General features: G+C 33.1%; 1 protein-coding gene across 2 annotated transcripts in view; it reads right to left on the bottom strand.

Annotated features, from left to right (window-relative positions):
- LRRC7 (leucine rich repeat containing 7) overlaps positions 1-15,584 on the bottom strand; it is a 448,351-nt gene that overhangs the window by 254,798 nt on the left and 177,969 nt on the right. The window lies entirely within an intron of this gene.

The following is a 15,584-nucleotide window of genomic DNA, read 5'->3' on the forward strand; positions in this document are numbered from 1 at the left end:
TATGTTAATTGCGTTTGGCTTGCTTTTGAAATGTTGATGAGGTTCTCATGTGCCACAGCATTCTGGCTAAGAACAACTTGTCTAAATTAAAATTAGCCAGATATAATTCTAAATAAAGGTCTTGAATTTATTTCCATAAGGTTTTCATAGTTATTCAAACATTTACATTGTATTTTTAAGAAAAGTTTGAAAACATGATAGATCTTAAGTCTTGCATAAAACGTGCTGTATTTACTATCAACTAAGCATGGAAATAACAAAGAAAGTTCAATACTTGATCTTAAAGTATTATAAAATGTATAAATATTAGCAATAGCATAAATATACAGACTTCATTATCCACTATGTGAAGTGAAAATAATTTGAAAATTTTCAAACATTGTTTCTATAAATAAACACATCTTTCTTCAGTCACATTAATGACCCATATATCTACTCAGGGATTTGATTCATGAGGTTTTTGCCTTGATTAAGTTTGCCAGATTTCAGCATGAGCATATGAGACACATGATGTTTGATTTGGAGTATGGAGTGTAACGGTATATCTATAAATACTGTCTGGTTGCACTTATGCTATTGGTGTATCACCAGGACTTCTGGTTCCAAGTTAAAACATGCATCCTGTGAAAACTAATGACATGTCTTCATTTATTTAGCAATTTTTGATCAATTATTCAACTCTGTGCAAGGAAGGATGCCAGGCATTTCAGAGGTTACTACAATCAATAAAAGGACTCAGAGAACAGTTCCTAAGGAACTACAAGTCAGATAACTCAGGAAATGCAAAGTGGGCACTTGTGCCATGGCAAGTTTAGTGCAAATATCTTTTGACTCACGGTTAGTGGGCCAGAGGGGGTGATTCTACTATCGGTACTTTGGCTTCCTGAGCAGTTGTTACCTGGCCCCTGCTGTGTAACTGCCACTCTGTGAGGTATAAAGCAGGGGCAGAATTGGCAGAATTGGTAAACTTGGAATCCAGAGGCCCTGTCAAAGTTTCCAACTCAAAGGATGAAAGGGAAAAGGAAAAAGAGAACACCAGGAGTGATTTGGCATGGTAATACTGGTGTAGTCTATGGGTATGGTCCTCTTCTTTCTGAATTTCTTTTTATCTTGAGCAAAGACTATTGCAATATCTGATTCTTTGTGAGAAGTTTCTCAGGGCTTCTTCTTTGTTCCCTCCTTCTGAAGCTTAAGACACACTTTCATTTATCATGCATCAACTATGTGCAAACACTACTGGGTATAATATACATACTATATTATCTATTATGCCTAAATTCATAATACACATAGGAAACTGAAGTGTGAAGAGGCTAAATTGTTCACGCTAAGGGACACAGATACTAAGTGGTAAAAGAGATTTGAAATCATGTTTGCCCACTTTAAAGTTTAAGTCCCTTCCACTTGGCCATTGTGCTTTTCCTGCTCCCGATGCAGGTTGAGTTAAGGAAAAAGAATCCAGATTTTATTTTGTAAACTTAAAAATATATATTATCAATAGAATTTTTTATATTTTAAAATACTGGTGTCCTTTGGAAATTTGCTTTGAATTTTAAAAGATTTTTAAATTTACTATTACACTGTTGGAACAACTCATCTAACTACTGTTGTTGTTTTTTTTTTCAAAGCAATATTTATTTTTTATTGCATAGTTGTCAAGAAATAACTATATTCTGTGTGAAATTACTAAGAATTTCTGGATTCCCATTATATCAGGTCATCCTAAATATGATGGTTAAAAATACTCTATGATATACCAGAAAATTCATATTCCTGTTTTCTCTTCCTTGTCTAGTAATCACAGTGAAAAATAAAGTGTGTATTTCTATTTTAAGATAAAGATGGAAAAAAGTAACAAACAATGGAAGTAACTTAGGGAACTTAATTATCCTTGTTACAATTGTATCCAAGATCTCAGTTTACAAACAGGCTAAAATTATGTTACAGTTATACTCAAAGTCTCAACTTATAAACAGGCTAGAGTTAAAACTATGTTGACTTACTTATTTAATACTTATTTTGCAGGTATAATAGGAATATCAAACATAATCAGTTTATTTGATGGAATTTTGTATCATCTATCCATAACCTTAAAAATGGAAGGTCTGCTAGATTTTATAAGGGAGTAAACTTTACTTGTGAACTAATATTGGATGTTAGTCACTATATTTGATAAGGAATATACAAAAGATTATGTAAATTACTGAATTACAATTGAAGCAAGAATTTCAGTTTTCTTATTGTTATTGTAAACGGTAACAGCCATACACTGCCCAAATCAACTGAGTTTATATTTCTCATCTACTTTCTTCCACTATTTGCTGAGTTTTAGTTCTGCCTTCATCTTGGATTAGACTCTTTCAGCACACTTCTTATAACAATTCAAATACTTATTTTAAGCACAAAATTTTGTATCAGGAATTACATCTAAATGAAAAAATAAAAGGTGCTAATTTCTTAATAACTCAAGTAGAACACAATGCCATTAAAACATGGCTTATTTTACAATGTTAGGTGGTTCACAAACCACCAAATAATGGTTCCTTCAGTACAACAATGGAACACACTGTGTTTCATCTATTAGCGGTTTTTGTTCGCTTTATTGTTTTTCATGATAGCAGTCTCATCACGGAGATGGGCAGCAGTCACAGTTTGGTCTGGTGGATGATTGGAAGACTTTGTAAACATTTCATTTAGGAAGCCACAGAAACTTTGGTAAAATATGTCTATAGCAAATTATAACTGCATTTTGGATATTCAGATACAAAGTGTTTTAAATGGTTTGCTTCCCTGGCAACAACATTTGACAGTCTAGAAGAGGCCATATTGCCTCACAATACACTGTGCCTTCATTATTTCTTTCTTTAGAACACATTTCCATTTTACATAATTCTATGGAAATTCATTCCATGAAAAAGTATTATAATAAATATTCTTATATGGAAATATAATGCAATATATATAGTGCATATAATATATAAACAAAGAATATGTACAGAGTTGATATTTATTTTTTCAATTGAAACAATTAACATATTAAATTAATCCAAGAAAGTAAAGTCCATGTATAACTAATAGTGTCAGTTTAAGACATGCCTTTATATTGTCAACATTAAAAAAAAAAATTAAAGACAGCAATACTAATTTGACATCTGTAATGCACTCTATTTCAGGCTAAGATTAAATGGAATGACCAAAAAGCATGCAATTATAATAAGAAAAAAAGAAAAACAATGTGCATTATGCTTGAGTTAAGTTTTAAATAGTCAAGAACCAGCTGCAGTGGACAGATTATTTAATGAGAAAATATCAAGACTTTAACTTTCTACTCATTTCTGATCCTTACAATCAATCAGATACCCACCAGGTACCCACCATGTGCCTGGCATTGTTCTAGGCACTGAAGCCCTTCTTTCTATACCGCACTGCCTGCCTTTATGCAGCAAATGCTCATTGAAAACTTTTCTTATGCCCCACATTGTTGTGAATATAAAGATAACAAATAAGACATTGTCCTTCTCATTAAAAATTTACAGTCTTGGGAAATACTCTTAGACAACAAATCCAATATAATGTGATAAAGGCTATCAGAGAGGAATGCACACAATGCTACGGTAGCAAAGAGTAAGGAATAATTACTTGTGCCTTAAGTGTCTAGAGACACTTTTGTAGAGAAAGTGGTATAGAATTATATTTTAAAGATTAATTTTGATTGTATAGCAAAAAAGAGAGAAGAACAAATAGACATTCTTCCCTGACTGTTTCATATCTTCAATTACCTCCATTGTATAACTGAGATTCGATAGTCCCTGATCCCAGGCACTCTCCTGTACACAGCCTGAGCTCCCTCCACTGGGAATGCCTGGCAAAACCAAGCCAGCTGTTTTCTGCTGGGCCTACAGCAAAGTATCTGACTTTCTGAAGAAGAGGTCTCAACTTTGCTGAATGGATTCCCTTTAAATATATAACCTTAAATTTCAACTGGACAGTCAGCACTACCAGATGATACTATGACAGCACCCTTGTATATTCACTTCCCCTTCTATAAGACAACTTATACTCTTTCACACTTTTTCATATCTCCAATCCAACATTTCTTATTTACTCTCAGTCAATGATTTTTCCTCATACTTCATAGAGAAAACCAAAGCAATTAATTGAGAATGTTCTTATTTTTCCACCCTCAAGCCAGCAATCTATGTTTATATCCATTTTCTTTAAGACCCTTATGTTTCCATGTTAGAAGAATTTTTTGCTTCTATAGCCACTTCTCTCACTTGTGCTTTGCACCCCATTCTCTCACCTCCTCAAGCATCTGGTCTTATAATTATTTCTCTTCTTCCTGCATTTTTATTTTCTCTGTTTCTACTAGATCATTCCCATTAGCTTGCAAATATGTTTTGAAATTATCCATTGTAAAAATCATTTCCCGGACACCATATCTCCATCCAGTTTCTGCTGGCTTTTCACTCTTCCATTCTGCAACTAAATTTCTTGAAAGAATTGTCTGAACTTGCATCTCCTTTTTCTAATCCCTATTCTCTCCTCAACCACTCCAACGAGGCTGCACATAATGCATTACTGAAATAGCTCTTATTAATGAACTATTTCTTGCTAATGCCAATGCTCAGTTTTCTATTCCAATTTTACTTGACTTCTAAGTGGAATTGATACAACTGACTCCTTTCTTCCTCTTTTTCTAGACTTCTGTGGTACTTCTCGCATTTGGTTTCCTTCTTAACTCTTTGTTGCTCACTCTGGTTCTTTCACAGAGTCACCTTCCATACTTAATCTGTAAATGTTAAAGTGTTCCAGGTTCAATTCTGTGTTCTTGTCTCTTTTCCATATTCTCTCCCTTGATTACTTCAACCAGTATCTGAATTCTAAATATCATCATTCAGTGAAGACTCTTAAAAATTGATCTCTATCTTCCTGAGCATATGAGTTATGTACACTTGACTGTCTAATAGGGATCTCAAACTTTCCACTGCCAGCATCAAATCTCTGATTATGTTCATCTACTCCTCTTCAAATTTTCTCTATGTGAGAAAATTTTGCCACTTTCCATCTTGCTAGTCAAACCCAATTTTGGAGAAAGTATTTGATTCCTATCTTTGGCTGTCATCACGAATTCTTTCCATCCACAAGGCTCTTCCTCCAAATGGATCCTAAATCTGACCACTCAACATTTACAAAAATACAATCCTAGACAAAGCCATCATCATTTCTTGTCATTACTATTGCAATCATCTCCTAAGTAGTGTTCTTTCATTTTGTCCACATAAAACCCCTTCTCTGTAGAAGTGCCATACTGATCTTTGTAAAGCTTCGATCAAATCATATGTCTTCTTTGCTCAAATCCTCAAATGTCTTTCAATTACAATCAGAATATAATCCTAATTTTCAATCATGGCCTACAAGGCACTTCATAATTTTACCCCACCTGATCTCTAATCACATCTCATACTCCTTCACTCTATGCTCACTAAGATCCAGCTACACTGGACTTTTTATTCCTGAGATACTGGGCTTACCCCCATCACAAGTGCTTTTACATCTAATGGTTTTTGTTGTTGTTTTTGATTTTCTTCTAGAATTTCAAATCATTTTCTTTTTAAAATTTTTTTTTTTCTTTCAACGTTTTTATTTATTTTTGGGACAGAGAGAGACAGAGCACGAACGGGGGAGGGGCAGAGAGAGAGGGAGACACAGAATCGGAAACAGGCTCCAGGCTCCTAGCCATCAGCCCAGAGCCTGACGCGGGGCTCGGACTCCCGGACCACGGGATCGTCACCTGGCTGAAGTCGGACGCTTAACCAACTGCGCCACCCAGGCGCCCCTCAAATCATTTTCAATATTCAAATCTAAATGCAAATGCCACCTTTTTACAAAGGTCTCCCTGACCATCCTACTCCATAAACAAACAAAATAAAACCAAACAAAAAACTCCAAAAGCAGCAACCCACCAATTAAATATAAAAACCAAAAAAACCCACTTTCTATAATATCATCCCATTTTCTTTAAAGCAATTTCTTATTTATTTGTGTTTATTGTCTGTCTCCCTCCATCAGACTTGAAAGTCATTGAAGAAGAGAGAATCTACCGTTCATTGTCTCTATTACTCATTGTCATATCCTCTAGCACCTGGATTGGGTCTGACACATGTAACATTAAATAATTAAATAACTTTTAATTAAACTTTTAATAACTTTTTAATTAAATAACTTCAAATAATTAAAATTATTTTTAAACTGACTTGTTTATTATATGAAGTGAGAATGTATCAGTAAATGTGCAGAGACACAAACCTGTAAGTCATATTTAGAGAATTCAGTGAGAGGTGGTTGGAGGGAAGGTAGGAGTCAAACTGTGAAGGGCCTTGAATGCTATATTTAGTAGTTTGCATGTTACTGTACAAGCTATGGAAAACAAAAGTTTTTAAATTATATATTCTCTCTTAAATAGTGCCTTCAGGTATGAGATCTTTCTTTTATAAAAATTAGGTATGTATTTCAAAATGTATATCCATTTAGTTGGATGTAATAATTAAAGAGATACTCTTTATAATTCTATTTAGCATAAGAAATGCTTTTTCTTTTGCTTCTGGAAATTTCATGAAACATTTCATCAAAATAAACTTTTTACTTTTAGAAATTTGTTTAATTTAGAAATGCTTCAATATAATCAGAAGAATCAATAGCCTTCATAGCATTTTAATGTAATTAAAACACAAAAGTAATTCATTTATCTAAATTGCCACTGAATATTTCTTAGTAGAAAATGTATTATTCTTACCTTTTAATTCATGTAGCATAATATTTTCTATCCCATGTTTTTAGAGCAAATATAAATCTGAATAGTTAATGCTTGATAAGTCATATCATTTCAATATGATTTATTTTATTTCAATTCTTATAAAATTAGAGTTTATATCTAGAAAAGATTGCTATTATATGCTAAATGTTAACATAGGTCTTTTTTTTTTTTTTATATGAAGTTTATTGACAAATTGGTTTCCATACAACACCCAGTGCTCATCCCAAAAGGTGCCCTCCTCAATACCCATCACCCACCCGCCCCTCCCTCCCACCCCCCATCAACCCTCAGTTTGTTCTCAGTTTTTAACATAGGTCTTTTTAACATATTGAATAAAGTTTAAATATAAAGAATAAATGGATGGAAAGACAATGCAGTTAGGAATAGGTTTGGGATCTTTTTGAGGATAAATAATATAAAACTAAACATAATGGAATATGAAATTTGGGAAGGAAGAAATAATAACTGTTAAAAGCCATGAAAGGACACCTAAAATCTCACACTACTATAATAAAACAAAATATACATTCAAGGAAAGTAATGTCATAAAGTTATTGACTTTTTACTTTTAAAATTGCTATGGCACTATCTGTCATAGAAACTGGAAAACATAGCAACTTAGAAAGATTCCTCTTGTTCAGCAGAAAATCAAGCTTTTTTAGGATGTATTTTGCATATTAAAACACCTGAATTAACCCTGATTTGAGTAGAAAGGAGAGTGGAAACATAAAGAAAGCAAAAATATCTATAGAATTAGATACATTTAATCTGTTTTATTGGTCTTATTGAACCAACTATAGTTTGTTATTTATTCATATACTAGTCCTTTTTAAAAGTAAAAATCAAAAGATGGATGGCAGGGAAAACTTTTTAAATGCTGGAGAAAAACGTATCTCTTGAAGTTCAGTTTTCCTGCACTTACTAGAAGTTAAGTGCATTTATAGAATACTGTAAAAGGGCCCTAATGAAAATCAATTCACCAAATCTCTTCTGTGCCCACTGTTGCTGAGACTATGTACCATTACAAAATTTGTAATTGGGAAGGAAAAGCATACTGCTTGGCATTGCTTAGTTGATAGCTGGACTATGGAGCTGAAGCTTATTATAAGGTTTTTGAGTCAAACTATAATTAGAGCAAAATTCCTGTGAAAACTTTGCCTTGAAAAATATCTAGGAGATTTCCTAAGCTACTACACTGAATGCAGAATCTATGGTTAATTTCACAGTGTAAGTAATGGGAAAATTAAGGGATGATTTGTTGTTTTTAGGACAGAAACAGGGAAGTTACCAAGAAATGCTTGTAAATACAAAGGTGCATCATATATTAGATGTAGCAGAGAGATCCTGTGGGATATAATGTTGAGAGGTAATGGTATTAGAAATGGTGACTCCAAACTATGAAGGATCTTGACAGATTTGTCTTCTAAGATCTGTAAGCAGTCATTGTGAGCTTCTAATTTTTTTTAATGTTTATTTTTGAGAGAGAGACAGAGGATGAGCCAGGGAGGTCAGAGAGAGAGGGAGACACAGAATCCAAAGTAGGCTCCAGGCTCTGAGCTGTCAGCACAGAGCCCAACGTGGGGCTCAAACTCATGAACCATGAGGTCACGACCTGAGCTGAAGTCGGAGGCTTAACCAACTGAGCCACTCAGGCGCCCCATGAGATTTTTAAATGGACATGTGTCATGGTGTGTTTTAGTAAGGAATCTGTGACAATGACAGAAGATGAATTACAATGGGGGGAGAGAAGAGGAAGAAGGAGTTACTGGATGTTAAGGCAAGTCATGTTAAGGACCTCAAGTCAGACAGTGACAGAAGGAAGGGAAGAGTGCTTGCATGTGACATAAGTTGATGGCCAGGAGATTTGGGGGCAGTAGGACAGGAAAAGAGGATTGAAATTTCTAATTTCTGTAATAGGTGGATGGTACTGTCATTAGGTAATATATAATTAGAAACCTGGGATTTCTGTTTTGTTTTGGTTGGTTTGGTTTTGTTTTGCTATGGAGTGATGGTTGGAAGAGAGGGATAAAGATGATTTCAGTTTTGATACTGGTGAATATTCCATTTGAGATCTGGCTATTAGAATATAGAAATGGAATTCAGGTACATATTTGCAATTCACAACCACGGAAGTAATATCTGAGAACATAAGAATAGATCTGTTAACTAGGTCTTTTCTGTCTTTGTGTATTTTTTTTTGGCCCAAGACTCTGAGACCAAGATCAATATTTGGTCTATGATGTTCAGAAAATATCTTTAGTAAAGAGACTACATTTATTCATAAAAGAGAGCAATCATTCACACTAAATAACTTGAATTTGCAAATACGCAGGGAATGGATTTATAAAAGTACAGGAAGTCATAAATGGTGGATATGTTTCTTATGGTGCTTGTTGAGAGCTTTTATTTTTTAACATGTCTTTTAAAATTTGAGTTCAATCTACAGTTTATCATTTATAAAGTTTATTTATTTATTTTGAGAAAGACAGAGTGTGTGAGCAGGGGAAGGGCAAAGACAGAGACAGAGAGAATCCCAAGCAGGCACTGCATGGCCAGCACAGAGCCTGATGTGGAGCTTGAACTCATGAACTGTGAGATCATGACCTGAACTGAAATTGACAGTAGGATGCTTAACTGACTGAGCCATCCAGGAGCTCCTCAATTTACCCAATTTTAAAGATTTGCCAATCTTAAAGTGGAAAAAAAACAGACTTTCAGAATTGATAAGTAGATAGTTAAAGTTTTTATATACTTTTATTAAAGGGAGACAATCATTTATATTAGTTCTCATTACAACACTGCTTAAAAAATAAGAATGGCATATTAGTATTGCACATTATTTTTAAGACTTTGTTGTAAAGTAAATAATAAAAAAACACCATTCCCTTTCTAATAAAGAGATTTTTATGAGATAAAATGAAAAACATGATTCATGCGATTTTTAAACATACACTCGAGTTTTCTAAGTGCCAGAATTTAACAACTTTTGTTTAAATACTTCTCTAGTTTTAGATGATCACAAGATTCAATTCATCAACTCTTATCTAAAACGTATTTTCCAGTTTAATGGAAGTAATGACCACTGAGTATTCTTTAAAAATGATGACACTGGGGCGCCTGGGTGGCGCAGTCGGTTAAGCGTCAGACTTCAGCCAGGTCACGATCTCGCGGTCCGTGAGTTCGAGCCCCGCGTCAGGCTCTGGGCTGATGGCTCAGAGCCTGGAGCCTGTTTCCGATTCTGTGTCTCCCTCTCTCTCTGCCCCTCCCCCGTTCATGCTCTCTCTCTGTCCCAAAAATAAATAAACGTTGAAAAAAAAATTAAAAAAAAATGATGACACTGAAGTTCAGAGAAGTTAAGTAAATCAATAACCAAGCAGCAAGGGCTTGAACACCAAACTAGGGTTGTCTAACAGCAAAGTATAAACTCATTCAAGTACATCACGGCACTTCTCAGGTGAAATAGAACTAAATACACGCTAATTGTTCTGTGAGAGACTAAGCCTTAAGCTCTTATGAAACTGAAGCATGGCACTTTCAACCTCACTAGTATATAAGGCAGTTTTCATCTTTTGGAAAATTTACTCATAAGGGATCAGAGTGGCTATTAATTGAAATTCTCTGAAAAAAATGATTTGTTTCCACAGTTTTACTTGGCTTTTGTGCCCTCTCCTAATCTCTTGACTGGACTTGACATAACCTTATTAACCATAATATTCTAAGTCTTAATTTTATGTTAAAAACATAAAGCTGGAAAGAAGTACAATTAGTTCAGAAGTCAAGAGAGCTCACAGCTTTTCCTTTGGTTAATCTTTGGAAGGTATATGTTTGATATGTTAGAAGGGACTCTAATAATCACATTATTATAATACATTATCATTTATAGCATGCTTTTAAATACAGGATGCCACAAATATCATTTATTTCATTTTATTTTAAAATATAAGACCAGATGAGCAGAGGTAAAGAAAATACCTAGTTCTAAGTGCAACTCTCTGAAACCAGAGGTCACTAATATGATTAGTTGGTTAGTTAACATATCAATCATACTGTTGCTTTCAATAAAGATAACCCAGGATGGGATGGTACAACGTGTTTAACAAAACATTATGCCTTATAAATTGATATACCTTGGTAAAAGCATAAGGTAATATGATTATAAAAACACGTTGTATCCAATTATGTATTATAGTCACAAAAACAGAGTTAATAGAAACATCAAAAAGCTATTCTTGTAAGCTGTGCCTGACAATGGAATCTTTTTGTTACAATAGCACTAAGGAAACTATTGATGTATTTCATTGAAGTAACTTGTACAGTAATGCCAAATGAGATAATTCATTAATAGGATCCTGAAATGAGAATAGAAAATGACTTAGTCACACCTGTCCAGTTCAGATTGCATATTATTTTATGACTTTTTCTTCATTATTCTGACTATAACTGGTAGTAAAATAGATAATAAAAGAAAAGAGGTTTTAAAAGAGAACACATGATGAGTACATTATATTTTTGTAAGTCTGCCTATAAAGCAATCTTATTTAAAAAGAAAAATGAACTGACATGAAAACTAAAAACATGTATTTGCAAATGAATAAAAATTTGAGTGATAATTATAGAGTATTTGTTACCATTCAGGTAGGAATATAATAAATCATATCTATATCTAGATTAGATATAGATGTGTATAGATATAGATAAATATTTCACATAAGTAGAACCTTAATCCCTAAAATATTCATCTTTATAGCTATTTTAGTATGTAAATGAAACTCTCCCCTTATACTCTATATACATACATATTTCAGAAATGAAGCTGATCATTTTCTCCACAGTGATACTGTTTCTTTTTTTCAAAGATTTTATACTTTAAAACAGTTTTTAAAATAAAACTTTATATTAAAACAATCATAAAATTAAAAAGTTTCAAAGTGCCTTACAAATAACTGTTCTGAACTACTTGAGAGTAAACTGAAAACCTGGTACCCCATCAATTCCACACTTTAGCGTATATTTCCTACACACAAGAACATTCTCCAACCAAATCAAATACAACCATCCAAATTAGGAAATTTACATTGCTACATTGCAACCATCTAATTCTCAGAGTCCATGCAAGTGTTACCAGGTACGAATAATATTTTTAGAGAAAAAGAATCAATTCAGAATCACTGCTCATAGTTAAAATGTCTCTTTAGTGTTCTTCAATCAGAAATACCCCTCAGTCTTTCTTGACTTTCATAATATAATGTCTATCATTAATAATGCATTAATGTAGCTCTGGTTTTAATTTATATTTATAATTCAAGGGATCTTTTTTTCTTAGAGAATGTCCAGATAAGGTATAATGTTTTGGCACCATCTATAAATAGTTATACATGTGTTGTGTGTGGGCCCTTAGGCATTCTCACAAATATGGGGAATTTTTATTTATAAATAACTCACCATTATCACTATTTATATGCTGCTACATTACTTCCATGGAAACAACTGCTAAATTTCATTTTAAAAAACTGTTCTATCCTTTCATTTTTATCCTGACACATTTCTTGACTAAACGTATGATCTTTTAATGACAGAAGCAAAGAAATAAGTTATAGTATTTTGGGCATTTCTTTAGTTGTCAGATATTAATTTCCTTAACTTGACTTGAAATTATTTACTTCCCTTGTCATGCCTTAGCTATTATATGTAACTTAAAACCACTGAGGGACCATGTGTGTGCATATGTGTGTGTGTGTGTTCATGTACGTATTATATTATATGTAGGTTTAAAAATCAAGCCTCAGCTATCAGCTATTGAGAGACTCATCTGGTTACAGTATTTGATATTTCATATAATTTTCAATGGGGAAAAGTAATAAGGTGACACAAAATGTCCAGGTCACAGAACAGATATTTCTAATCGTGACTCAATGTATTAACATTCTTGTTTCTTTAGTGAGTGCCAACTATTTACCAGACACTGTTTTAGGCACTGAAAATACAGCAGTAGAAAGAGAGAACTGAGCTTACGTTCTCCTAAGGAGATCATCTCCAAGTAAACAGAGTCAAAATAATTCAGAGAACCATAAATGGTATGAAGAAAATCAAAAAGAATAGTGAAATGGCACAGAGGCTAAGAAACGACAATCTTGTGTGATGTAATCAGAGAAAGCCTCTGAGGAGACAACATCTGAAGAAAGATGTGACTCAGAAAGAAGATGTAGCCATGCAAGGTTTTGCGGGAGAGTTCTAGATAGAGAAATAGCTGGTGCAAAAGCTCCAAAATGAGAGCAAACTCATTTTGTTGTACTTCCCCTCAAAAACATATAATTAAGAAGATACTTCTGCTATGAGGAAAATTGTACCATGAAACTTAAAAGTTTTCTTTTTGGTTATCTACTTTTTTCAGATGTTCAACATCCTCAATTATTACATGTAATCAAGACCTACTATTTCAGGGATTTTTAAGCAAATGTGTATCTGAGGAATTAAATTTTTTTCTCACTTATTCATATTCCTAGAAGAATGATGATAAAGGAACATCATAAGAAAGTTTATAATACTAACTTGTATTTAGTAACAAATAATTTGTCCTAGAATCTGCATCTATCAAAATGTCTTATGTATCAAATTCTAGTTTACTTAAAGGATACACATTTTAATATATATTATATTTTAATTCTTAAACATTTTTACATTTTGCACAGATTGATTTTTAAGACAAAATTAAAAGAAGAGAAAATCACTGAGCACCCAATAAAGACTTAGCATCTCATTTGTATCCTTGAGCTATCTTTTGTTGGAGTAACTGTTCTAAAACTAAAATTGCTTTTCCTAAATTACATTTTTCCTTTATTTTCATTGAAAGTACAAAATAAAGGACAGTAGAAAGCTCTCATATATCTCTTAGTTACAGGTCTACATTGGTGCTCAGAAGGTATTGTATAAAATACTTAGTGAAAAAGTTTATTTTTACTCAAGATAAAACTTCATGCAATTCTCATTTTATAGACACCAAAGCTAAGCTACAGTTCTCACCACATTCTATGCATGCCCTTGGATCTTCAGATTTCTGTCTATAACTTAAAAAATAATACAGTAGACTGGACATAACTTTGAAAATGATTTTTAAATGTAAAAACTATAACAGCTTTACAGCATACATGCATAGCGGTCTGCCAAGGAGACTTAGTGTCATTTCTATGCATGTTTACAAGATTTTTTAATGCCAAACATAGTTAAATCCATGTTATCCTACTAATTTTCATTATGTTTGATAGTGGGCCATACTCTCAAAGCCTAAAGAATACCCCTGTACCAATTATGAGCATCATTACTCATTACTCTGAACAGTTAACAGAGCTACATCAGATGTTAATTTGTATTTAAAATGTCTATTTAAAAATATATACTTAAAACTCTGACAATCTGTGTCAGATTTATGTTATATTTCACATCAACACCATTATTTGCAAGCAGAAAGGATTTTCTGGAAAAAGGATTTTCATCCACATACTTAATATTTTCTCCTTGACCTAAATGTATACATTTACACAAATGGGATAACTGCTCTTTCACTACGGTTTGGTTTCCACTGAGCCATATTTCCACTCTATTTTAAATGTAGACATTTATAGCATTAGGGATGGAGACATTAGGGATGGAAACTTTGGCAATTTGCATTAGCAGATTATTGCTAAACAAGTAACACTCCCAACCACATTCCCATATTCCCATCTTTGTTTATGCCCCCAACCGGGGACATGGTGCCTCCATTAGACCTATGTATAATAATACATTAGCTTAGATAAAAGCTACTCAAAATTGCATATGGTGTCCATCTATAGAGACATTTCCTCCTTTTCATGTTTTCTCCTTGTCTTCCACATATGGAGGAATGAATAGATGTTTTATTTCTATGTATATATATTTTTAAATGGGATCATATCATTATTGAAACTTTTTATATTGCATTGACAGAATTTTCATACATAGTGTCATATATAAAATGTACTTGTAGGTATTATATTGATATATTGGTTAAAAAATATCAATGAAATTCAGTCTAGTTAGCTTAGGGAAAGAATTTAAAAAGTAAAAAGTAAAATTGAGTTTTGGTGCAGCAGAGGAAAGATCTCAAAGTCTGACTGATATGTTGGAAAACTAATAATTGTATTCAATATTTTTCTCTAAGACCCCAGGAGGGTAATAATAGCAACATAGTACTTTCTTTTTTTTTTAACTTTTTTTAAAAGTTTATTTATTTTGGGGAGAGAGATGACAGAGCATGAATGGGGGAGGGGCAGAGAGAGAGGGAGACACAGAATCTGAAACAGGCTCCAGGTTCTGAGCTGTCAGCGCAGAGCCTGATGCAGGGCTGGAACCCACAAGCCATGAGATCATGACCTGAGCTGAAGTCGGATGCTTAACTGACTGAGCCACTCCGGCACCCCAACAACAGTACTTTCTATAATTTAATAGCAACATATGCAAGCCATATTGATTTATTTGTGCAAAAAATTACCCATTTTAAATAATGTTTGACTTTCAAAAATATTTTTTTCTGTAAATACAAAATTCTATTATTAGACATAAATATGGCAAGGCAGGACAAAAGAAGCATTTTATTAAACTAAATGCTGTGTAAAATTTAAGGGATTAGTTCTTGCATAAAGATATCCTATGCTTTTATATAAACCAAATTTTAAATAGACTAGTAGAAAGAAAGTTTTTGAAAGAATGTATAAAATTTCTGCCAAACCATTTTAGGATCTTTAGAAAAATT

The sequence above is a fragment of the Lynx rufus genome, unplaced genomic scaffold (genome assembly GCF_022079265.1).
Source record: "Lynx rufus isolate CCGP_SWC_20201006 ecotype Redwood Valley unplaced genomic scaffold, mLynRuf1.p SCAF_2, whole genome shotgun sequence".
Lineage (NCBI taxonomy): Eukaryota > Metazoa > Chordata > Mammalia > Carnivora > Felidae > Lynx > Lynx rufus.